The sequence below is a fragment of the Cherax quadricarinatus genome, chromosome 18, assembly GCF_038502225.1.
Source record: "Cherax quadricarinatus isolate ZL_2023a chromosome 18, ASM3850222v1, whole genome shotgun sequence".
Lineage (NCBI taxonomy): Eukaryota > Metazoa > Arthropoda > Malacostraca > Decapoda > Parastacidae > Cherax > Cherax quadricarinatus.
In genome coordinates, this window is record NC_091309.1 from 29,576,545 (window position 1) to 29,601,388 (window position 24,844).

General features: G+C 38.0%; 1 long non-coding RNA gene across 1 annotated transcript in view; it reads right to left on the reverse strand.

Annotated features, from left to right (window-relative positions):
* LOC138852884 (uncharacterized) overlaps positions 1–24,844 on the reverse strand; it is a 24,967-nt gene continuing 123 nt past the window's right edge. The window contains exons 1-3 of the long non-coding RNA XR_011392156.1: positions 24,626–24,844; positions 5,440–5,688; positions 1–149 (exon numbers count right to left, since the gene is read on the reverse strand). The exon at positions 24,626–24,844 is cut by the window's right edge and continues 123 nt beyond it. This is a non-coding gene — a long non-coding RNA (uncharacterized lncRNA). The remainder of the gene's footprint in view (positions 150–5,439; positions 5,689–24,625) is intronic.

Sequence of the window (24,844 nt, forward strand, 5' to 3'; positions counted from 1 at the left end):
CTAATCATTTTAAAATACTTCTTGATAATACAAGTAAAGCCCTGTATTATGTACATACATACACTGTTATCTGAATGAGTATTTGCCCCCTACTAGTATAATGCTCTGCTGCAGCATGGCTGACCATTATTGGTGCTGTGGATTGTTGCCTGTCAAAAACATAGAAAATGAAATGGTTCAGGATTTTTGGATTATTAAAAGATAGATAAATAGATAGACAGATATGCAGAGATACATATACACAGAAAGTGAAGCTAATCCTCCAGTGTAAAACCCAAATACATGTATACATAAAGTACAGGTGTAACTATAAATACCTTTACCATTCTTTAATGCTAAGTTAAACTATCCCACATATGGTTGAAAAGTTAACATTAAAGGTTCCCTTCAACTTTCCTAGATGTCCCAACATACCCAGCAGTCAAAGTTCCCAATGAAGGGCCATGTGAAAGACTCTTGGAGATTCTGAACCCAAGATGAGCTGAAAAGTACTGTGCCAGGTCAAGCGGTGCAATCAAGAGTCCAAGTAGATAGTGAACCCATCAAGAGTTTCGTTTTTTTTTTTTTTTTTGCCTGGCTTTGAGCCAAACTCAAATTTTAACCAACTACAGCTAATGATTAGGACAAGGACGAGAATTATGTAGAGCTCCGTGAACATTAGGGACTCGCTAAATAACTACTCACAACACGAGTCATCCTCAATCACCACCACAAAACCACACACTACTAATGAAACATTTATATGTACGAATCACGATCAAAAACCATTAGAGCCAAGCACTTGGGGGGTTCCCATCCATAGTCTTCAAAAATATTCCTTCTCTATGGCAGATAAATTCAGCTTGCCATCCAAGGAGTATTGGAAGCCTCGTCTGACCATCAGAGGAACCCCTCCCCAATACAGCAAAGACCTTAGTGCAAGCCATATAGTGAAGGTCCAGTCCTTCATGGCAGAGCCACAGGTCACCAGAACTGTCAAAAGAGATTCTCTATGGGAGGGGAGGATATCTAGAAAGTCCCAGAGCAAGGTTTCAGCCTCATAAATTAGGAAAACAAAAATACAGAAAAAGCAAGAAACAACTTCAACAGAAAAGGACAGGCAAAAGAGGTCTACATATTTCAACCTCAAATATTCGCCTTCAACAATCTGAGGCCAAAATATATAATTTCACACCTACAGTAAATGGTATGATACAAAATACAGGTCCTCCATCACAAATCCAGCATCACTGGGACCTGTAATGTGCCGGATTACTGAGTTTGCCGGATTACAGAGTGGTTAGGTTAGAATACACTTAATAAAATTAACCAACTTGGCTTACACAAAGTTCATTGAACATCAGCAAAAATCGAACATTTCCGCTACTTTGAGCTCAATTTCAAGGTACTTTTCATCATGAAAGCAATCAAAACCATGTCTATTTCTGTAATATATCTTCCATTCTATCAAATGAGTCCCAAAAAAACGAGAATACAACCATAAAAACCATACGAAAATATACTGCAAAGAGGCGGCTAATGGCTGAGAAGTGAACTTCCTTATTTATCGTCCATCTTTTTTATTTTTGTTGTATGTTAAGCATCTTTCCATCATACACTGCCCAAGTTTCAATGAGATAGCCCAACAAACAACCGAGAAAAAAAAATATTTACCAAAAATCATATATGGCAAGCCCAAGCCAGGTACTGGAAATAGGTCACTTTGTCTTACTTTTTTGGGTTATCCTAGGTTCTCTATACATACACTGCTATGTATGATAATTTATGTAACTGTATTTGTGTATACCTGAATAAACTTATTTACTTCTAGTCTGTCAACTGAGTACAAGAAACTGCCCATTCACTTATTTCAACTACCCAATAAAGTGGTCAGAAATTGGCATTTTGGCCAATTTCACACAAATTTCAACAGATGCTAATTTCAAAATAGGGTCCAGAATAAACAATGCAGACATTCCTGGTACTAAAATAACATTTTCTCTGTTCATTAGTCACGGCTACAGGCCACTCTTATATTACTCTTGCTTACCATTTGAAATTTTTATTCACAAAAAAATATAAGATTTACTGTTATGCAGACTGCTGCATTATTGTAATACAGTGGACCCCCGCATACCGTCGGCATCACATAACGTTCAATCCGCATACCGCTCGCTTTTATCGCAAAAATTTTGCCTCGCATACCGCTCAAAAACCCGCTCACCGCTCTTCGTCCGAAACGTGTCCAATGTGCGCCCTTAGCCAGCCTCACATGTGCCGCCGGTGGCATTGTTCACCAGCCAGCCTCCGCGGTAACATCCAAGCATACAATCGGAACATTTCGTATTATTACAGTGTTTTTGGTGATTTTATCTGCAAAATAAGTGACCATGGGCCCCAAGAAAGCTTCTAGTGCCAACCCTACAGCAATAAGGGTGAGAATTACTATAGAGATGAAGAAAAAGATCATTGATAAGTATGAAAGTGGAGTGCGTGTCTCCGAGCTGGCCAGGTTGTATAATAAACCCCAATCAACCATCGCTACTATTGGTGGTACAGCTGCTGCTGCTGCTGTACCACCGTCAGCTGCTGCTGCTGCACTGTCTGCTGCTGCTGTAGCACCGTCAGCTGCTGCTGCTGTAGCACCGTCTGCTGCTGCTGCTGCTGCTGCTGCTGTAGCACCGTCAGCTGCTGCTGCTGTTGTACCACCGTCAGCTGCTGCTGCTGTTGTACCACCGTCAGCTGCTGCTGCAGTACCGTCTGCTGCTGCTGTAGTACCGTCTGCTGCTGCTGTAGCATCGTCTGCTGCTGCTGTAGCATTGTCTGCTGCTGCTGTAGCATCGTCTGCTGCTGCTGTAGCATCGTCTGCTGCTGCTGTAGCATCGTCTGCTGCTGCTGTAGCATCGTCTGCTGCTGCTGTAGCATCGTCTGTTGCTGCTGTAGCATCGTCTGTTGCTGCTGTACCACCGTCAGCTGCTGCTGCTGCTGTAGCACCGTTGTTGGTGTGGCTTATTGAGAATACCAAGAAACAATTAACCCCAGAGGATTTGCCACCCAGGATAACCCAAAAAAGTCAGTGTCATCGAAGACTGTCTAACTTATTTCCATTGGGGTCCTTAATCTTGTCTCCCAGGATGCAACCCACACCAGTCGACTAACACCCAGGTGAACAGGGAAAAATGCCTGGAACTAGTGCTCATATTGGTGAATTTAAAGCCAGCAAAGGTTGGTTTGAGAGATTTAAGAATCGTAGTGGCATACACAGTGTGATAAGGCCTGTTCTGGAAGAAAATGCCAAACAGGACCTACAGTACTCAGGAGGAAAAGGCACTCCCAGGACACAGTGTCTCAACAGTCATTGCTGCATCTTCAATAAAGGTAAGTGTCATTTATTCTTCATTTAGTAGAGTAGTACATGCACAATATATATTGTGCATGTACTACTCTACTATTGTGCATGTATCCTTCTCTTTGTGTGTAGGAAAATGTATATTTCATGTGGTAAAATTTTTTTTTCATACATTTGGGTGTCTTGCACGGATTAATTTGATTTCCATTATTTCTTATGGGGAAAATTCATTCGCATACCGATCATTTCGCATAACAATGAGCCCTCTTGCACGGATTAAAGTCGTTATGCAGGGGTCCACTGCAATTGTATAAATAATGTCAACCCATTCTTGACTCCATACTGGAATTTGGACTGGCAGGCAGACAGGTATTGGACGGTGACGTCATTTGTTTACTCTTGAGCTTCGCTAAAGAGCAAAACATTTTCGCTACTGTGAGCCCAATTTCAAGGTACTTCTCATCATGAGAGCAATCAAAATCATATCGATTTCTGTAATATATCTTTCATTCTATCAAATGAGACTGAAAAAAATGAGAAAATAACCGTAAAAACCATACAAAAATATACCGCTAAGCGGCTGCTAATGGCTGAGAAGTGAACTCTGCTATTTATGGTCTGATTTCTTTCATTTTTGGTGTATGTTAAGAAGCCTCTTTCCATCATACATTGTCTAAGGTTCAATAAGATAACCCAACAAACAACTGAGAAAATAATATAATAATAATAATAATAATAATAATATCTTTATTTACTACACGTACATGTACAAGGCATACAGGCCTAACTGACATCAGAGACATACTACTACATAGAAAGCCGCTTGTTATGCTGAGTATTTCAAGAAAATTAAGTCAGTGTCCCAGGATAACACCCACACTAGTCGGCTAACACCCAGGTATCCATTTAGTGATGGGTAAACATAGACAACAGGTGTAAAGAAACACGTCTAATGTTTCTACCCTGGCTGGGAATCGAATATTTACCAAAGATTGTACATGGCTAACCTAAGCCAGGTACTAGAAATAAGCCACGTTGACTTTTTTGGGTTATCCTAGGTTCTCTACACATATGCTGCTATGTGTGATAATCTATATAGAGAAAATAACTTTTTTGTTTCAGGTTTATGGTGCAGTACGAGTGTATATCACAGTTAGCCCTGTGCTATACTCCGTTTTCTCTAATGTAAGCCCCCAAGATGGGGATAGGAGAATGGTATTTGTATACCATATCCTCTTCATACCTCCTTCGAATTGCTCGGTATTATGCCAAATATTATTTATTCTGGGGTATTTAACATGTTTTATGTTATTTATATTGTTTATTATGTCATATTAGATCAGTTGTGATAGGCAAATAAGCTGTAGTGTTGATATTAGCGTAATAATAAAGCATATTCTCCTGCATCATGAGACTGAGCTCATGGCAACTGACAGTGGCTTCAAAGCCACCTTATCTTTAACGGATAATGTACTGTGTCGGTGCTTTACATAATGAGAAGCATTTCTTTTCTTCATTGGAACCATGGCTAGGGCTAAAAGCAAGCAGGTTATAACAATAAATGGAGAAAAAGAAATTAGAATGACTTATGCAGCAAGTAGCGCCACCAAACAGTACCAGCAGGTTGGTGTTGCGACCCTGGAAATTTGAAATTATGCTAGCCAAAATTAGTGCCAAATAACTGAAGGAACCGAATAACTGATTGCCGGATATGTGATGGCATACCTGTATCAACCTGGAACTACAGTCAATAATTTGTTTTGAATGTTTTGTCTAACTGTAGACATCTTTATTTCCTTTCCCACACAATTATTGCATCTTACAAGTTTTATTAAAATAGATACAACGTAAGACCTCTCAATGCATTCTACTGCTTTTTCCTTATTAGAATACACACCATGCTAATAAATTTTTTTACCCTATAAGCTTTTGCCATGTGCAATTTATCATACAGCACTATCACTTGATTTTCTTTACTACATCAATTAATTTTCACGATATATTCTGGCCCACCAATTTACGAAGCATTGAAATATTCCTAGAACTTACCAACAGAAACTACCACATTTGTTCAACACTTTCATTAAAGCCACAATCAGTGTTTTGCTTACCTTCGACTTGGTGACGTGGTCAGCTGGCAAGGCCTCGGGCACCGTTTGAAGAGTGGTGCGCACGCTTGCCGACATGGCGCAATTTTGGTATGTGCTGTGATAAGCACTAGTGTGGCAAGTTGGCTCAGTCTGCGCCAAAGGAATAGTGGGTTTTAAGGCCTTGGGCTACCATTCAGGGGACATGATACTTGGGTGCACCATGAATATGCTGGAAATGCCTCACACACCATGTGCTACACCACCCATAATCTGCTGAAAGAAATACTGATATAGTAATTATGATACATGTACTAACACAATCCTAAAATTGTACAGTACAGTATAATACTGTACATTCAAATCATACATAACCAAAATTGTTGTGCTAGTTCACAAAATACGAAAGAAAAAATAATGGTACTGTATATGTATACAGCAATTCCACACACTACATACAAGACATATGTACTGTGTTTTACTATACCAAATAAATATCGGCAAGTGAGGCCAAGTAGAAGTACAGTGGACCCTCGGTTAACGCCTGCATCGGATAGCGCCAAAATCGGATAACACCTCGCTTTGGTGTAAAAAAACTGGCTTGGATAACACCTAAAAACTCGGTTAGGAGCTTTCGTCACAAACGTGTCTGCTCGGTGCCGTGAGCGGGCCCGGCCAGTCACCCCATCTACCAGCCAGTGTGCCATGGTTTACAAGCCATTGCGGTTGATTCCACGTGTACCTACGATATACCATTTTGTATTATTCCATTGTTTTTAGTGCTTTTAACTGCTAAATAAGCCACCATGGGCCCCAAGAAAGCTTCTAGTGCCAACTCTGTGGTAAAAGGGGCGAGGTGTATCATCGAATTGAAAAAGGAGATGTAAGAAAAATACGAGTGGAGTGCGTATCTCAGAGTTGGAAAAGTTATACAACAAACCACATTCAACCATCACTACTATCTTGCACAACAAAAAGGCAATCAAGGAAGCTGTCATTGCAAAAGGTGTAAGTGTGATTACAAAACAGAGATCGCAAATACTCAAAGATGTGGAAAGACTGTTGTTGGTGTGGATAAACGAGAAACAATTATCAGAAGACAGAGTTTCACAGTCAATCATATGTGAAAAGGCAAGGCAGCTGCATGAGAATCTTATTAAGAAAATGCCTCCAAATAGTGCTGCTGTTGATGAATTTAAGGCCAGCAAAGGCTGGCTTGAGAGATTTAAGATTTGTAGTGGCATACACAGTGTGATAAGGCATGGTGAGGCTGCCAGTTCTGACAAAAAAGCAGCTGAAAAATATGTGCAGGATTTTAACCCTTTCAGGGTCCAAGGCCCAAATCTGGAGTCACGCACCAGTGTCCAAGAATTTTCAAAAAAAAAATTTGTTATTTTTTCTTATGAAATCGTAGAGAATCTTTTTGTGAAGGTAATAAAACAAAAAGTACGAAATTTGGTGGAAAATTGACGAAATTATGCTCTCGCGAATTTTGATGTGTCAGCGATATTTACGAATCGGCGATTTTGCCGACTTTGACTCCCATTTTAGGCCAATTACATTATTCCAATCAACCAAATTCTTAGCTATTTCACTAGTATTACTTCTATTCTATCGATTGAGCACAAGAAATCGCCAAGTCAACTGTTTCAACTACAAAATAAAGTGATCGGAAATTGTTAATTTGGCCAATTTAACACAAAGTTCAAAATATTCCAATTTCAAAATAGGGTCCAGAATAAACAATGTAGGCATTCCTGGCACTAAACTAACATTTCCTCTGTTCATTAGTCATGTTTTGAGGCTTTACAAATAAATTCCATTTTGATTTTTTATTCACAATGAATTTTTATTCACACCAAAAAATAGAAGATTTACTGCTATGCAATACTGTAATAATTGTATAAATATCATCACCATATTTGTGAATGTATATTAGACCCACCAGCTGACGTGTATTAGACGTGCGAGGTCGTTTGTTTACTCTTGAATATCGGCAAAAAATTTAACATTTCCGCTACTTTGAGCTCAGTTTCAAGCCATTTCCAGTGCTAAAACCAATCAAAATAATCTCTATTTCTGTAATATGTCTTCCATTCTATCAAATGAGACCAAGAAATCGCAAATACAACTATAAAAAACATACGAAAAAACACTGCAAAGTTGCTGTTTTAATCAAAAAATCATGATTTCAGTTTTTTTCTCTCATTATACACAGTGTGCTGCAGGATCTGTTTTATGTGGTGCACACATACCACATAGATGTATTCTCTCATATCTAGGCCCAAATGTACCACTCACAGTTTATCAGAGTGAGCTGAGCTCATGGCGTAGATCTACGGTTTGGACACTCACCATAAAGCCGTAGATCTACGGGACGGACCCTGAAAGGGTTAAGGAGTACGTAGAGGCTGAAAAATTAAAACTCCGAGTGTTTGTGACGAAACAGGCCTGTTTTGGAAGAAAGTGCCAAATAGGACCTACATTACTCAGGAGGAAAAAACACTCCCAGGACACAAGCCTATGAAAGACAGGCTCGTTCTAATGTTGTGTAGTAATGCTAGTGGGGACTGCAAAGTGAAGCCTTTACTCGTGTATCATTCTGAAACGCCTAGTGTGTTCAAGAAAAACAATATCGTCAAGACTAAATTGTGCGTGACGTGGAGAGCAAACAGTAAAGTATGGGTCACTAGAGACATGTTTACTGACTGGTTTTATGACGTGTTTGGCCCCACTGTGAAACAGTACCTCCTGGAAAATAAATTGGACCTCAAGTGCCTCCTTGTAATGGACAATGCTCCTGCTCATCCCCACAACTTGCAAGAGCAAATTGCGGGGGAGTTGAGCGTCATCAAAGTTAAATTTTTGCCTCCTAATACCACTCCTTTCCTCCAGCCCACGGACCAGCAGGTCATTTCAAATTTCAAAAAACTGTACACCAAAGCAGTGTTTCAAAAGTGCTTTGAAGTGACCTCAGACACTGAATTGACCCTAAGAGAGTTCAGGAAAGATCACTTCAGTATCCTCAGTTACATAAACCTTATAGGTAAGGCTTGGGAGGGAGTGAGCAAGACTTTGAACTCTGCTTGGAGAAAATTGTGGCCACAATGTGTACAAGAGAGGGATTTTGAAGGATTTGGGGCTAACCCTCATCAGACTATGCCAGTTGTGGAATCTATTGTGGCATTGGGGAAGTCCATGGGGTTGGAGGTTAGTGGCGAGGATGTGGAAGAGTTTGTGGATGACGACGATGAAGAGCTAACCACTACAGAGCTGCATGAGCTTCAGGTGCAACAGCAACAGACCAAACCTCTGGGATTTCCTTCAGAGGTGGAGGAAGAGAGACTAAGGAAGTTGCCTTCATCAAAGATTAAGGAAATGTGTACAATGTTTACAAAAGTACAAGAATTTATGGGTGGTTATTATCCTGACACAGCTGTTCCAAGCCTTATTGGCAACTTGTTCAATGACACTCTAGTGGCCCATTTTAGGGAAATCTTAAAGGGACACGAGAAACAGAGCTCTCTGGACACATTTTGCGTGACAGGGGTCCAGTGACTCAAGCTGGTCCTAGTTGCATTAAAAAACAAAGGGAGGTAACCCCCAAAAAAGGACTTGTTACCCAAAGTCTTTATGGGGATTCCCCTTCCAAACAGTAGAACACCTGCATCATCTGCCCTCCTACCATCTCATCACTCATCAACAACTCCACAATCAAGGTAAGTGTTATTTCAGTAATGTTTATTGTGCATGTAACATTGTGTTCTGTGTAGGAAAATGTATATTTCATGCAATTTTTTTTTTCATACTTTTGGGTGTCTGGAACGGGTTAATTTAATTTCCATTATTTCTTATGGGAAAAATTAATTCGGTTAAAAGCTAAATCAGTTAACCCTTTGACTGTTTCAGGGCCCTCTCTGAAACTGTCATTCTATGTCGCCAAATATTCAAAAAAAAAACAAAAATTATTTTTTCTTATGAAAATGTTAGGAATATTTTTACTAGTGTTTTAAGCCTAAAAAAAATTTTTGCCATCAGTACTTACCGAGATATAGAGCCGCAAAGTTTGCAGAAATCGACGTGCGTATGGCAACAGCGGCGACTGCCGCCCACCCGGTATTCTTTTATTTACTCTAATTCAAAGGTTTCTTGCATTTTTCAATATTTTTCTTTTCCAGGTAACTTATGTGGCCTGTGAGACCAATGTAAGGTGCATTGTTCAAATATACACTCATTATTTACAACACAATAACAGAACAAACTTTATCACTATTAGTTTGTGTATACACTTTGTTTACACAAACAAACAATACAAAACAATGTTTATTACTATTGTTCCATAATATATATACATATGTACAGTCACTAAGCACGTTCCTAGAACTGCTGCAGCTTGTGGAACTCTTTGAAACATGGGTATATGCAGAGGGGCACTTCACACTCCTCACACATAAAACGAGTGTCTCTGCGTGTTTGTGGGCGTTTTGTGGTATGCATACATACATAACACCTCTTCTGAGCATTTTTCTTGGCAGTAGTAGGAGGCAGTTGTATGGGGTAGTGATCACCAGGCCTCAAACGAGATGACGTCTGTGGGCGCTGGTCTATTGCAGGAGTTGCTCCTTTGTACTTTGCAATTATTTGTCTGATTACTGACAGGCAAAATTCACCATATTTTGGTGTTTTGTTGGTCTTCAACTTGTATATGTTATAAGCATTTAGCATAGAGATATCAACAAGATGGAAAAAAAGTTTGATATACCACTTATAACTCTTGCGTACACAGTCTGCAAACCCAATCTGCATGTCACATTTGTCCACTAAGCGCATATTGAGGTTGTAGTCCATGACAGCTGCAGGCTTTAGAATGGGTTCATTGGTCTCTCTGTTGTCCCTGCCACTGGGTACCATTTCGTTTCTGTGAACTGATGTCAACAATGTGACATCACGTTTGTCATGCCACCGAAATGCCATGATGTCATTGGCAGCAAAGGCTTGCACCTCACCTCTGCGAGTGCCAGCGTCGAACCTTGGCATATGTTTGCGATTACCACGCACTGTGCCACACACGTCTGTCAAGTTCACTCGCAAGAAATCACTGAGTAAGGGGCTTGTGTACCAGTTATCAGTAAATAACATATGCCCCTTACCAAGATATGGTTCCATCATTGTTCGAACCACATCACCAGAGATACCCAATAACTTCATGGTATCTCTCAAAGTATTACTGCCAGTGTACACAATAATATCTAAAACAAGACCACTTCTGCAATCACACAGTACAAATAGCTTTATACCAAAGCGTTTCCTCTTGCTTGGTATATATTGCTTGAATGAGAGTCTTCCTTTGAATAAAATCAAGGACTCATCAATAACAAGCTTCCTGAAGGGATAAAAATACATGCAGCACTTTTGTTTCAGGTACATAAACACATTTCTTATCTTATATAACCTGTCGCTTCTGTCAGGCCTGGTTTTGTCTGAAAAGTGTAACATACGCAACAGTATCAGGAAACGATTGACACCTATAATGTCACTAAAACCTGGAGTTGAAATCAGGCGATCTGTTGTCCAGTATGTGGTGACAGTGTGCTTATACACATGTGGCATAAGCATTATTGTGGCAAAAAACAGGTACATCTCTGCCACAGTTGTCTCCTTCCACTTGTGTAGCCGTGATTTTGGTGAGAGAATTGTATTTGCCATGGTGTATTCACAGTATGTGTTGGTTTCCCTGACAATGATGTCCATCAGGGGTTCATCGAAGAATAACTCAAAGCAGTCCAGTTCACTGGCATTGTTCCCAAGTGGACAAGATGGCTTTATTCCACTTTGTGTTTCATCAAAGTCATGGGGACTGGGAACAAACTCGTCACCGTCCTGCCAATCCCAGATGCGGTCTGCTGGTGGGGTCTGGATATTGTACCGTGGTTGTGGCTGTGCAGGTTGTGGTGGTGCAGGTTGTGGCAGTGTGGGGTAGGGTGAGGCTGGTTGTTCTGCTGAGTCAGCCGCGTGGCTAGTAGCGTGGCCCGGTGATGGTGCCACATGGGCCGTGCCACCCTCACTATCACCACCACTGCCTCCTCCCTCACTGTCACCATTCATACCCATCGTTACAATATCGTCATCTTCACTATCAGGTCGTGGTGTTGGGCCACGGGATGTGCTCCCAGAGTTTCTCCTTCCCCTTGGAACAACATATGAAACACTACCAGACCGCATGCTACGTCGTACATACTGGCGCTTCACTGGGGAATATTCACTCTCACTGTCACTAGAACTGCTTTCAATGACCATGAAATCACTATCACTATCACTGCTATCATCAGGGTGTTGTACACGACCAAATAGTTTCCTCTTTCGTCCTGGTACAGGCGAAGGTGAATGTGAACAAGCCGGCACAGCACCAGAGGTCGAAGGTTGTGGGTCATCTGGGTTTTCGTCACTATTTACGTTATCCTGGGCACTTTTTTCGGTAACACTCACTTGAAAACCCTTGAATTCACTGTCACTGACATTTTCATCGCTGTTAGAGCTATCACTTGGGAACAAAAGACCTCCAATCCGCCGAGGAGTGAGGAACTTCTTACCGAGAGGCATGGTGAAAATGGACTGACAACATGGCGTTCCCACAATGCACCGCTAGGTCCCAGATTTTTTTCACAGGGTGCACACTGACCACTGAGACCCATTCTCTCCCGTGTAGGCCTACCAGGCCTTTGGCGCGCGATTTGAAGCCGCTAGAATTTGTGCGTATAAATACGTCAGAAACATTGGCTCGTAAGACGTATTTATACGTCGGAAACAGTCAAAGGGTTAAAGCCTAGCTCTCTGGAACGGATTAAAGGCGTTAACTGGGGGTCCACTGTAGAGATCAAGACGAGATAATTGAGACCAGGTAGAGTAAATGACTTTTGAACTTGTTTATATAAACCATGCACAATTTATTTAATTAGATTAGTATGATAAATTTGTGTATTAATGTTAAAAATAAATATTTCTAATATGTATTTCAAACTAAGTTTTTTTTTTTTTTCTAGTCTATGTAAAATCTTGACCAACTACCCTAACTGCTGAACTATCTTCCAGAATTTACTAAGAATTGCATGAGCCAATGACTACCACCCACATTTTCTTGGCTGTGATTCTACCTTCAGGTAAATTAGCATTTATTTAGTTATAGGTAAGTTTGTAGTAATGAGACCACACGAAGATGAAACTCTTTAGCTCAAGATCCTTCACACACTCATACATCAGGAGCTATGCAATGTTGCAACACTAGCAACAGACAGAATGGGTAATTCTCTCTCAGGCAAGGCAGATGTGTATCAGTGCCAGCCTATGTCACAGTACAGCAAGAGTCGTGTGCTAGCCAACCCTGACCTCCCGTCCCCTCACTACCCCTTTTGGGTTAAGGTGAGAGAGGCAACCTCGGAGGTTTATAGAAAAATAAGGAAAAGTGGTAGTCAGCCCAAAACTGCATCTAATAGATATCAACTGATCTAGTGCCATATGGAATCATTTTACCTAAGAGGTTAATATAGCCACACACTTGAGCTTTATGTAAATTTGCATTAATATATAAATCAGATACAGAATGTTAATTGTCACCCTATACTACCATACATCAGAGAATATTCCAGGAAATACCAACAGAGATTTTTCTATAAGATACCTACTCCCATCATATTTACCTACCCTGCTCAATACTGTGGCTTATTAACACATCCTAAATATTGTAACAGTAGCTATTCCTCTATTCCTAGGTATGCTAAGAAGCCTTAATGTCTTTTGTCATGAGAAATGACTTGGGTATCCTAATCATCTCACATACTGCAATGCATAACAATCACTATCACCTGTATGTTGCCACATGTGATAGTTGCAGTTACCTGTGTATTTTGGGATGTTCTGATTGCCGCCTATCACTTGAGCCCTAGTAACAATAAGTTAATACAGCCTCTCCTCACTTAACGACGGAGTTCCGTTCCTAAGAGCACGTCGGTAAACGAATCTGTCGTTAAGTGAGGAGCATACTATAATGGCAGTGGGTTTGTGTCAACTATCATTGATATTGTTTTAATGTCACCTTTGCACCATTTAAAACATTTCTGGTATAATTTTTATATGTTTATACAGTAGTGTACTGTATATTGCAATAAACAGAATAGAGAAAATCAGCTCTAGTATACATTATTTAGGCATGCATACTGGTCAGAGAGCCTGTTGTAAGTCTGAGGCATTGGTAAACGAGTACATCGCTAATTGAGAGGCTGTACAATAACTTTCTGGGTTATCCTAGGTAACTCACACACATGTTGCTATGAATGAGTTGCAGTGTTTCATTACACTAGAGCCCCAGAGGAAGTATGTGACTCTGCTTGACTTCCTTAGGAAGTCAGTCAAGAAACTCGTATATATGGGGCTATGTATGTTGCAGTCACAAACTTGTGAAGCCATAATCAGCAGGGCCTTTACTACTACTAGCTACCTATTACAGCATGCCCTCAAAACAGTACCCCAAAAAAAAAAAAAAAAAATAAATAGACAAGTGACAGGGGCATATTCTCATCACCACCAACCCAAAGGAGATGCTTTCCGGAATTCCTTGTACATAGTGATAGACAGTGAGATAGATGAAATGTGTGGAACAGTATCAAGTCTACCCTCAAAATGTAACCAGAGAAATTGACCACGAACAGGGGCATACTCTCACCTTCACCCACCTATGGGGATGTTGGGCCTCCCGGAATTCCCTATGTATAGTGACAGATGGGCAGGATTGACAATGAGCAAAACATACAGAACAGGTGTGGAGAATGCTGGTCCAATGTTGCCACTCTTGTTTTTTACTTGGTTTAGTTTATATTTATTCCCCATATTTCACAATCCAGTAAATGCCTATGGTAGTGTGTTGATTTGAGACTTGGCCCTCAAGTATCCTCCATGTATATATTATCAGCCTATCATGGTAATTTTTTTCTCTCACTAAATATTATGAAAATATGCATAAATATTAACAGGCCTATAAAAAATTATGATCTACTAATCATACTGTATTAGCTGAGAAAACTACGAAAATGCAATGAAAATTTTGGTACATTGGTATAACTGGGAACATTTTTTTTTTTGTTTTAAAAAAATTAATGTGGGTAAAAGTAAACAAATGTCTGGACACTTTTTTTTCTCCTGCTGGAAACTTTAGAAGCGTTAAAAACAAAAGAAATTATATTTGTGTAATAACTTGTGTACAGCCTTTTAGATAAATAAAGAACTTGGGAAAGACTCCAAACACCCATGGGTGGGTGGGTAAAAGGGCCTTAACCTTAGGAAAGTTTATTTAGGCACAGGTACACAAATACAGTTACATAAATTATCATAAATAGCAGCATGTGTGTAATTACCTAGGATAACCCAAGAAAGTCAGATAAAGTAACTTATTTCCATTGAGGCCCTTGACATTTCCATTAGGGTCCTGCCTCATAAACATCTTCAAAACACACATTTTCACTTTGAGCTGCACTTTAAACTTTCAGTTGTGAAACAAACCATCTTGATTTCAGTAGTATTTTCCATTCTATCATTTGATATACCAAGAAACAGCCAATGAAACCATAAAGACCATTCTAGAAAACACAGTAGTCACTTTTGTAAACCAAACACATTATCAGAAGTTTGCTTTTCCCATCACGAACTTCGTGGGCAAGATTTTTTTTATACTGTGCTCATTCACTGCACAGACTTATTCTCACCTGTCTAGTCCCATATTTACTGCTCATAGCATATATGAGGCACTTCGCATAAAACATATATCTTTGTGAGCAACACTGGTGTCAATAACATTTAGCTCTATATAAGACAGTGAAAGGGTCAATTTTGTCTTTCAAAGACCCAGCTGCAGGCACATCCATTCCCCTCTCATGTGTCTGAATACAATACAGTGCATTCACTTCCTCTCTACTTTCATCCTTTAATCTGATGAAAAAAAAATTCTTTCCTACACTTTTTCTTACTGTATTTTCAGCTTCCTGCCTTTACATACATTCCCCAACTTCTCCATCAACCTTCAATTTCTCTTCAATCTTCCAAAAGTGGTCATCAGCAAAGAGGAACTGTGGTAACTCTTATTTAAAAATTTAAATTAATTTTTTTTATGAGCCATACAAAGAAGTTACACGAGAATCATTATCTTTTAAGCTCACCCCTCTCCCCAGCTCTAATAACCACTTTTACAACTGACAAATCAATTAACTTTACAGAATGTCAAGTCTTCATGAATGATTATATATTATATTCACAGAGAAGTATTAACCCTTTGACTGTCGCGGCCGTATATATACGTCTTACGAGGTACCGTGTTTGACGTATATTTACTCATAAATTCTAGCGGCTTCAAATCAAGCAGGAGAAAGCTGGTAGGCCCACATGTGAGAGAATGAGTGTGGTCAGTGTGCACCATATAAAAAAAATCCTGGAGCACGCAGTGCATGAGAAAAAAAACTCCGACCGTTTTTTTTTAATTAAAATGCCGACTTTGTGGTCTATTTTCGTATAGTATTTATGGTCGTATTCTTGTTTCCTTGGTCTCATTTGATAGAATGGAAAACATATTATAGAAATAGAGGTGATTTTGATTGATTTTACTATAAAAAGAACCTAGAAATGGAGCTCCAAGTAGGGGAAATGTTTGATTTTTGCCAGTGTTCAAAGGTAAACAAATGATGCCATTGTCCAATAAATGTCCAACTAGCCATTCTAATATGCAGTCATGAATGGGTTGATGTTATTTATACAATTATTACAGTATTGCAGTAGTCTGCATAATAGTAAGTCTTCTATTTTTTGTTTGAATAAAAATTCAAAATAGAAAGCAAGAGTAATATCAGAGGGGCCTGGAGACATGACTGATGAACAAAGAAAATGTTATTTTAGAGCCAGGAATGTCTGCATTGTTCATTCTGGACCTTATTTTGAAATTGTCATATTTTTTAGTTTTCGTGAAATTGGCCAAATTGCAAATTTCTGACCACATTATTAGGTAGTTGAAATCGGTAAATGGGCAGTTTCTTGTACTCAATCGATAGAAAAAAATGAAGTTCTAAAGAAATAGCTATGAGTTTGGGCGGCTGGAACAACAGAATTAGCCGAAAATAGGGCTCAAAGTGGGCGAAATCGCCGATTTGTAAACAGCGCCGAGGTCGCTAACTTCGCGAGAGCATAATTCCGTCAGTTTTCCATCAAATTTCGTTTTTTTGGTGTCATTACAATCGGGAAAAGATTCTCAATCATTTCATAAGAAAAAATAATATTTTTTTTTTAAATTTTGCGACACCAGGAGACACCTCAGGATTGGGGGTTGCGACAGTCAAAGGGTTAATTAACCCTTTGAGGGTTTCGGCCGTACTAGTACGGCTTATGACCCAAGGTTTTTGACGTACTAGTACGCCTAAATTCTAGCGCCCTCAAATCTAGTGGGAGAAAGCTGGTAGGCCTACATATGAAAGAATGGGTCTATGTGGTCAGTGTGCGCAGTATAAAAAAAAATCCTGCAGCACACAGTACATAGAGAAAAAAAAACTTTGATCATTTTTTTTTTAATAAAACAGCGACTTTGCACTGTATTTTCGCATGGTATTTATTGTTGTATTCTAGTTTTCTTGGTCTCATTTTATAGAATGGAAGACATACTACAGAAATAGAGATGATTTTGACTGGTTTTACAATGAAAAGTACCTTGAAATTGAGCTCAAAGTAGCAGAAATGTTGGATTTTTACCAAAGTTCAAAAGTAAACAAATCATGCTGTGTGTCCAATACACGTCAACTGGTGAGTCTAATATTCTTTTGCAAGTGCGTCAATATTATTTATACCATTTTTTACACTAATGCAGTAGTCTGCATAACAGTAAATCTTCTGTATTTTATGAGAATAAAAATTCAAAGTGGAAAGCAAAATAATGTAAGAGGGGCCTTGAGACGTGACTAATGAACAGAGGAAATGTCATTTTAGTGCCAGGAATGTCTTTCTTGTTTATTCTGGACCCTATTCAGAAATTGGCATCTTTTGAAATTTGTGTGAAATTGGCAAAATTGCTAAATTGTGACCACTGTACTGGATAGTTGAAACTGATAAATGGGTTTTTTCTTGTACTCATTTGAAAGAAAAAATGGAGTTCTAGCGAAATATCCATGTTTTTTGTTGACTAGTACAGTGGAATTGGCCGAAAATGGGGCTCAAAGTGGGCAAAATCGCCGATACGTAAACATTGCCGAGACCGCTAACTTCGCAAGAGCATAATTCCATAAGTTTTCCATCAAATTTCAAACTTTTGGTGTCATTATGATCGGGAAAAGATTCTCTATCTTTTCATAAGAGAAAATTATTTTTTTTTTAAATTTGGCCGACCCTGAGAACGAGTCTCGGAGAGGGCCTGTCGACCCTCAAAGGGTTAAACCTGAAGGGGTCACAGAGCCTGTTCCCTGTAAATAAAAATAACAAAGGCTACAAAGTATTAAATTAAGGACTGAACAATTCTAGAATCAGCCCTTTTAAATGTCTGGACATTTCCAAGCATACACAGGATGAAACATCCTTCCACTTATGATATCTTTACATTAAGCTGTTCAGAGTTGCATTTTTTGCATTCATTTCTACTGATATTTCTTTCTTAAGCAAGTATAAAATGTAACTGATATGTTACTGCCACTAGTGACCCTAGTGGTGGATATAGTATTACTTGTTAATCATCTTGGTTGCTTTTCTCCAGGTGTTTAGCTCATTATGAAAAATAAATCTCCCAATACAGGTTGTCAGATGACGTGTTCAGAGATTATAAACAACCCTTGGCTTACCTGTGGTTAGGCATCTGTTGGTTTACTGGAGCTAGACTTTTAAACTTCTATAGGCTTGAATAAGGAAGGAGAGGGATGATTATACATTTTTTTATTCATTTAATCATTAGTGACTTTTGCAGCAAGCCACAAATGGGCTTTTGCCATTGTCCCCATTTTTCAAAAGTGAACACTCATAATACAAGAAATAAATACCACTTCAATGTTCCATGTGTTCAACTCAACCTGAGTAGAAACTCAACGTGCATAAAAAGGTTCCAAAATCTCAAACACACTAGCACAAGATTATAAAATGATGCCAATTGCCAATGGCTTAAAAAATAGCCTCTCCTCACTTAACGATGGAGTTCTGTTCCTAAGACCACGTTGGTAAATAAACTCATCACTAAGTGAGAACACTATAATGGTAGTGGGTTTGCATCAACCATCTTTGATATTGTTTTATTGTCACCTTTGCACCATTTATAACATTTCTGGTACATTTTAAATCTTTATAAAGTAGTGCACTGTATACTGTAATAAACAGAATAGATGAAATCAGCTCTAATATACATTATTTAGGTATGCACACTGATCAGAGTCCCTCTTAAGTCCGAGTCGTCGGTAAACGAGTACGTCGCTAAGTGAGGAGAGGCTGTATTGTTATAAAGCACCTCCAAAACTTCATATGATTTATGCTAATTGAACAGAAATGTCTCATGAAATCTGATAACCTACTTATCAGATTTCTATTCAGCATTCATACTCAAACATTCGTGTTTCCACTTTTTTTTTTTACACCCAATTTCTTTTTCTATTGTATGTTTCTGTTCCATTTTGACACTGCTGAAATTTTTTATTAGTGCAATCAATGTATTTATCTTCCCTCATGTTACATTATGCATTTATATAATCAAACATTACAATGGTAATATTCAAAGTTATGTTACTTAATTATCATATCTTCCTGCAGCTCAATTAAACGACATTATGTAGTTGTATAATCGAACCTTGACTATGCTAATGATTATTTTATGATTTGCTTAATCTTAAGGCTACCTGAAATGCTTGGCACAAAAATGGAGTTGATCATGTATTTAAACTTCAATCATCAGTTATATAAATATCCTTCCAGGTATACACCAGGTATGTCTCATCCTGGCAAATAACTTTGCTTTTACATCTCAGCCGAAAGCATCTCTCTTTTCTAAAGTATATGCTCCTGATGATTATAATGTCAGTCTTGAACATAAACTTTAGTACTCTTTATCATAGTTGTTATATTTATGGTTTGATGTGGAAGTGTTTGCGAATCTTTCAGAATAACAGGTACTCCAGAATTATAAAATCCCTAATTAATAAATTATTATTATTATTTATCCTCCCTCTATCAATGTCGGTTGAAGAAATGGCCCCAACATTAGATACACTACTCTCCCTTGGCCATCCCATGGAGAAGCACCTGGGGCAATTATGCAAAGATTGTTGCGTCATAAAGAGGGTCATAACATTACTAGATCAACTATCCTGTTCAAAGAAAAAATGCCAACTTTACTCCAAACACAGTCTTCAAGACACTATTATGCTTGTTTTGTCTGTCCTCCCCTGAAAATTCCACTTTTTTATGCAGAGCTGCTAAGGTATTTCTCTACTTCAACTGCAGTCCTGTCCCATTCTTTCTGACTTCCTGATCTCAACACCACCTCTACCATTCCTTCTGCCTCTTTTGTGTAGTGATGACAGACTCTTATGGATTTAGTGATTTCCATGAATAAGATTGTCTGACTGTAAAAAAAAAAAAAATAATGTAGAAAACATACTGTGCATTTATATTACTGTTGTTATTATTAATTATTATATATAAGGGGAAGTGCTGAGCCTGCTGAGGTCATACAGTGCCTGGGAAATGAGAGGAAATTGGTTCTGATCCAAGTAGTAGTGGACAATTCCAATTCCTCTACTCAAAAGCCCCTTCACCAACATCAAGAAACCTCCCTTGAGGGATATTTAAATTATTAAAAGATCTGAGTGGGTGGCATCAGCCCAATGCAAAGGGCACTGTGTTCATTTAGCCCCTCATGCATAATTTGTTTTAGTGGAATTACATAATAAATTATGTAAAGCTAAAACTAGGATAACACTATAATCCAACAATGCAACTCATTTCCTAAATGTTCAACCTATCCTCATGGTACACCATTTATTTTCAAAATGGTAAGAGATCTATTGAGGAACTTTCTGAATATTACCTGTAACTGGAAAATGCTTTGCTTTACTGGAATCTAGGTTAGAGTAGGATACATAAACTTTTAAAAATGTACATATACTTTGTGCATATTTAGCATGCACAAGTAACTTTCAAATTTATACTTATACTAGACACAATTTGAGGATGGGTTGCAATGTTTATATTGAACCTTTGATTAAGGGGCAGCAGATGGCAGGATCTACTGGAGTGCCACTGCATTTTGATCGATGATGTATAGCACACCCATGAAAAATGTTAATTATTTTATATAGCACATCTTATTACAAATCAATTATAAATATAGTTCCCTAACAACTTACTACTTCATACATTTTATATTTTATTACTTTGCATTACCAACCCTTTATCTCTTTTAATAATATGCATTTTTTATATTTAATATTTTTATAACTCAAACCATATTATACAGAATTGTTAATTTCTGTCTTGTTACTGCTGTATTACTAGTCCCTGGTTTTAAAATCCCAACCTCTAAAATTAAAACTTTTAAGTGGTTTTAGTCCTAATTTACATCTTCCCAAATTGTCATACTTTTTTTTTTCAAGGCAACAAAATACAATGCTGATACTGTTAACTCAGCCTTTTAGTGGTCAAGAACTTTTTGTGAAAAATTATTTACTATTGTTAGTTATTAACAATTATTATTATTTATTATTATTCTTATTAGTAGCAGTAGCATAATCTCGTCTTTTTGCAAGCTGTAGCTACAAACAGGTAATCAGTGTAAATAAAATGTGTACACTGTACTGTACAAGTTAAAAAGAAAATATGTCTGGCAATCTGACATACTATGTTATTCTAAAGCTAAGTAGGGCCATCGGTATTAATGAAAATTTAAAAGAAAAAAGAAAAAAAAAGTGTACAGTATTACATATGCAGTTGACAAACGTCTTGGTTTAAATTATTACACAAATTACGCAAAGAATTCATCTTGCAGTACGTATTGTAAAAACAACCCCACTGACTAAAAGATGGCGCAAAAAAAAAAAAAAAAAAAAAAGATTATGGGCTTACTTTAGATATCTGGTGAAGTTAGCGTTTTCAAATCTCCGATGCCAGTCAGCAGGTTCAGTGACTTGTTAAAATATAACACCAATTTGGGTTTATTTTATGTCATATCAGTACTTGTTGATACTTTTAAAAGATTTATGTATGAGAGAACTCTCTGCCAGTACTAAATTAGCTAAGACTTTTCTTGACTGATCAGTGACTTGGGAACACTATAGTCATTGGCATTCTTATTTTAATGTGCCCTCAACCATCCTCAAGACACATCATTAGTTTTCTAAAAATGAATATCTGCATCTATTTCTGAAGAAACTGAGCCAACAACAAAAAACACAGTATGTATAACTAACATCTAATAACCAAATTACATAAATGGGGAGCAATGACTAACAATAGGCAATATATTCACCAGCTATACTTAATCTGCTTTACCTCATACACATTCGACAAACTGTTGGGAACTAAAATCTAAAAAGTTTATATTAAGATTCGTGGATACACATTCCATCGGTACCTCTGCATAATTAAGCCCACTAAAAAACAAAGATAATGGAAAAAGTAATGTATAACCAATATAAACAAGTCTCCTCATACAATTTAAATATAATAATGCTTATTTAGAAAAAAATAAGATGACAGGTAAACCTTATGCACTTCTACTTATATTTAGTATTCATTTAACAATTTTCCTGTATTTCTCTTAACAGCTCGTTCTCATAATTCCTTTCCAATTTGAACCTGGTTTCAGACCTGCTCATGAAGGCAGTGATCCCAAACACCATGAACAGATATCTAGATAGCCTAAGAATTTATTATGAATGTAATAATGCCCTGTAAACAAACTCCTCTGTGATAAGTTATAAATACTAGTAAGCAGCATTTAACATATGAAGCACTGCAGCAGGCCTACTTGTCTATGGTAGGCAAGTCCTGTTTACAACCACCCACATCCAATAACATCCAATAAGCAAAAATTATTATACATTTAAACTACTTCATTAAATTTCTTAAAGGAATATGTAATTTACCATTGCTCTACATCTTCCTAAGATTTAGTAAATGCGAGAGATTGTGATAAACCTACCAAAATCACAACAACTCATCAAAGTATAAATAATAAAAGCCCTACTGTCATGCCATACTCAAACTTTATGTACCATTGTTAAGGCCGTATTTACATTATGCCTGAATATTCAGTTTTATTCTCCACATTACTGAATGGATACAAATGTACTGGAAAACACAGAAAAGGATGACCAAGTTGATCCCTATATCAGAAACCTTTCTGACAAACAGGCTGAATACTACTACTATATAATATCTATTTCTGTACAAGTACATGCCTAGCCGACATCAGTGAAATACTACTATGTAGAAAGCCCCTTGTTATGCAAAGCACTTCGAGCAAATTAGGTCAATTTTGTCCAAGGATGCGACCCAGGTAACCATTGTACTGATGGGTGAAAAGGGACAGCAAGTATCTTATGGAAACACGTCTTAATCTTTTCCAGCCGAACTGGGGGATCAATCCCCAGACCTCAGTGTGCGAGCTGAATGTGCTAGCAATCGAGCTACGGGATACCAATGAATTTGCACTCTAGCAAAAATAGAATTAGGGTAATTAGACTGAAGTGAGCAACTGTAAAACCAGATTAAATTGAGAATATAAATAACTTACTGAAAATATCTAACCTAGACAAGACTTTTAGGAACAAAAACAGTGGAGCACTGTATTAGAGCTGCTGGCCTATGCTAGGCAAGTTCATGTCATGTCTACTCAACATTGCTTTCAAGATGAATAAATTTAGATTTAGGAAAGACAGAAAAACCCTGGTTTGCTAACAGGTGTAGGGGATAGAAACAAACTTTCAAGTATCATCACCGAAACAAGAACTTTGGATAGCTTTAAAAATAGGTTGGACAGGTATATGCATGGGATGGCTGTGTCTGAGTTGGACCTGCCTAACGTATAGACCAGTAGGCCTGCTGTAGTGCTCCACCATTTTTACGTCACACTGCAGTCTGTCCAATACTAACTGAAAAACAGGATTCCTCCCCCAGCAATTATTATAAAATTACTGCTATAAATCCTATAACTACATTTAAAATATAAATCTGCATATTACAAAGTTTATCTACCTTAATCCTATACAAAGAAAATTTCACAAAACCAAAACTAAGCCTTAAACACTTACATTTGGAAACTAAGGCCAAGGATAATTCATGATGGATGAAATACATTTTTTGTAGACTATTAAAATTATTAATCCATGGAGCACTAGCAACCCACAATAACCCACAAATCCAATTCGTGTGGCTTATTTCCACTGGGATCCTTTTAAGGTTCTCACCAAGGCATCAACCCCTAACAGTAGCCCAACTCCTAGGTACCCATTTACTACTAGGTAACAAGGACAGCAGGTGTTGTCTTGCCCATACATTATGCCCCATGCAGGAGTCAGCCTGGGGTCCTCTTGGATGAGAGCCGAGCAGCTACCAAACAATAACCAGTTAAAAATTATAAGAAACTAGAACTTCAATTTCCAATAGTAAATTTTTATTTATTTTACGTTAAATGATTAGAAGTTTCAAAATACAAAATGGAAATGCCGACACACCTTCAGAGGGAATTTATTTCTCAATATAAAAAACAGGTTGATGAGAAACAATCACAAAAGCATTTAATTAACCAACAGTTTCTTACAAGTTTGGAATATTAACTAATATAAAACATTTCTTATTCACTTGAGATTGAGGCTCGAGTAATTAAAAGACGGAGTCAATGGAGGGTGAAGTGGATCTTAATACCACCTACTGTCTGCTGCTATCACCTCGCATATATGGTACAATGTGACACATTCTGCTTATTATTGGGTACCATCAAACCTGCAATATTACCTGTGGCACCTGCACGACAACCAAGGCTTAAACAAGTCAGCGGGGAACATAGCACAAGCAAAATATATCATCCAAGTCTGGGCTCACCTCCCTGGTTAAAAGTCATGCGAGAGCACCTCATTTAAATTCAAATATTTATGTTTTTATGTAACACATACTAACTGTTAAGTGCTTAAATACTAGACAAAACTAAAACAATACATACGTGATCGAAATCAATAAATCACCTTAATCCTTGCCGTGGGAAATCTTGCAAAATACACCCAAAATCCACGCCTATCCCCGCCTTCTCATGGGGACACACCTGATTTTGCCTCGGATTAAATATTCATAAAACTATTATTCTAGCCACTTCAATCTGCATGCAAGGAAGAACGCGTCTTTACTCTTCACACGTATGTCATGCTGACCAAAATAATCTTGT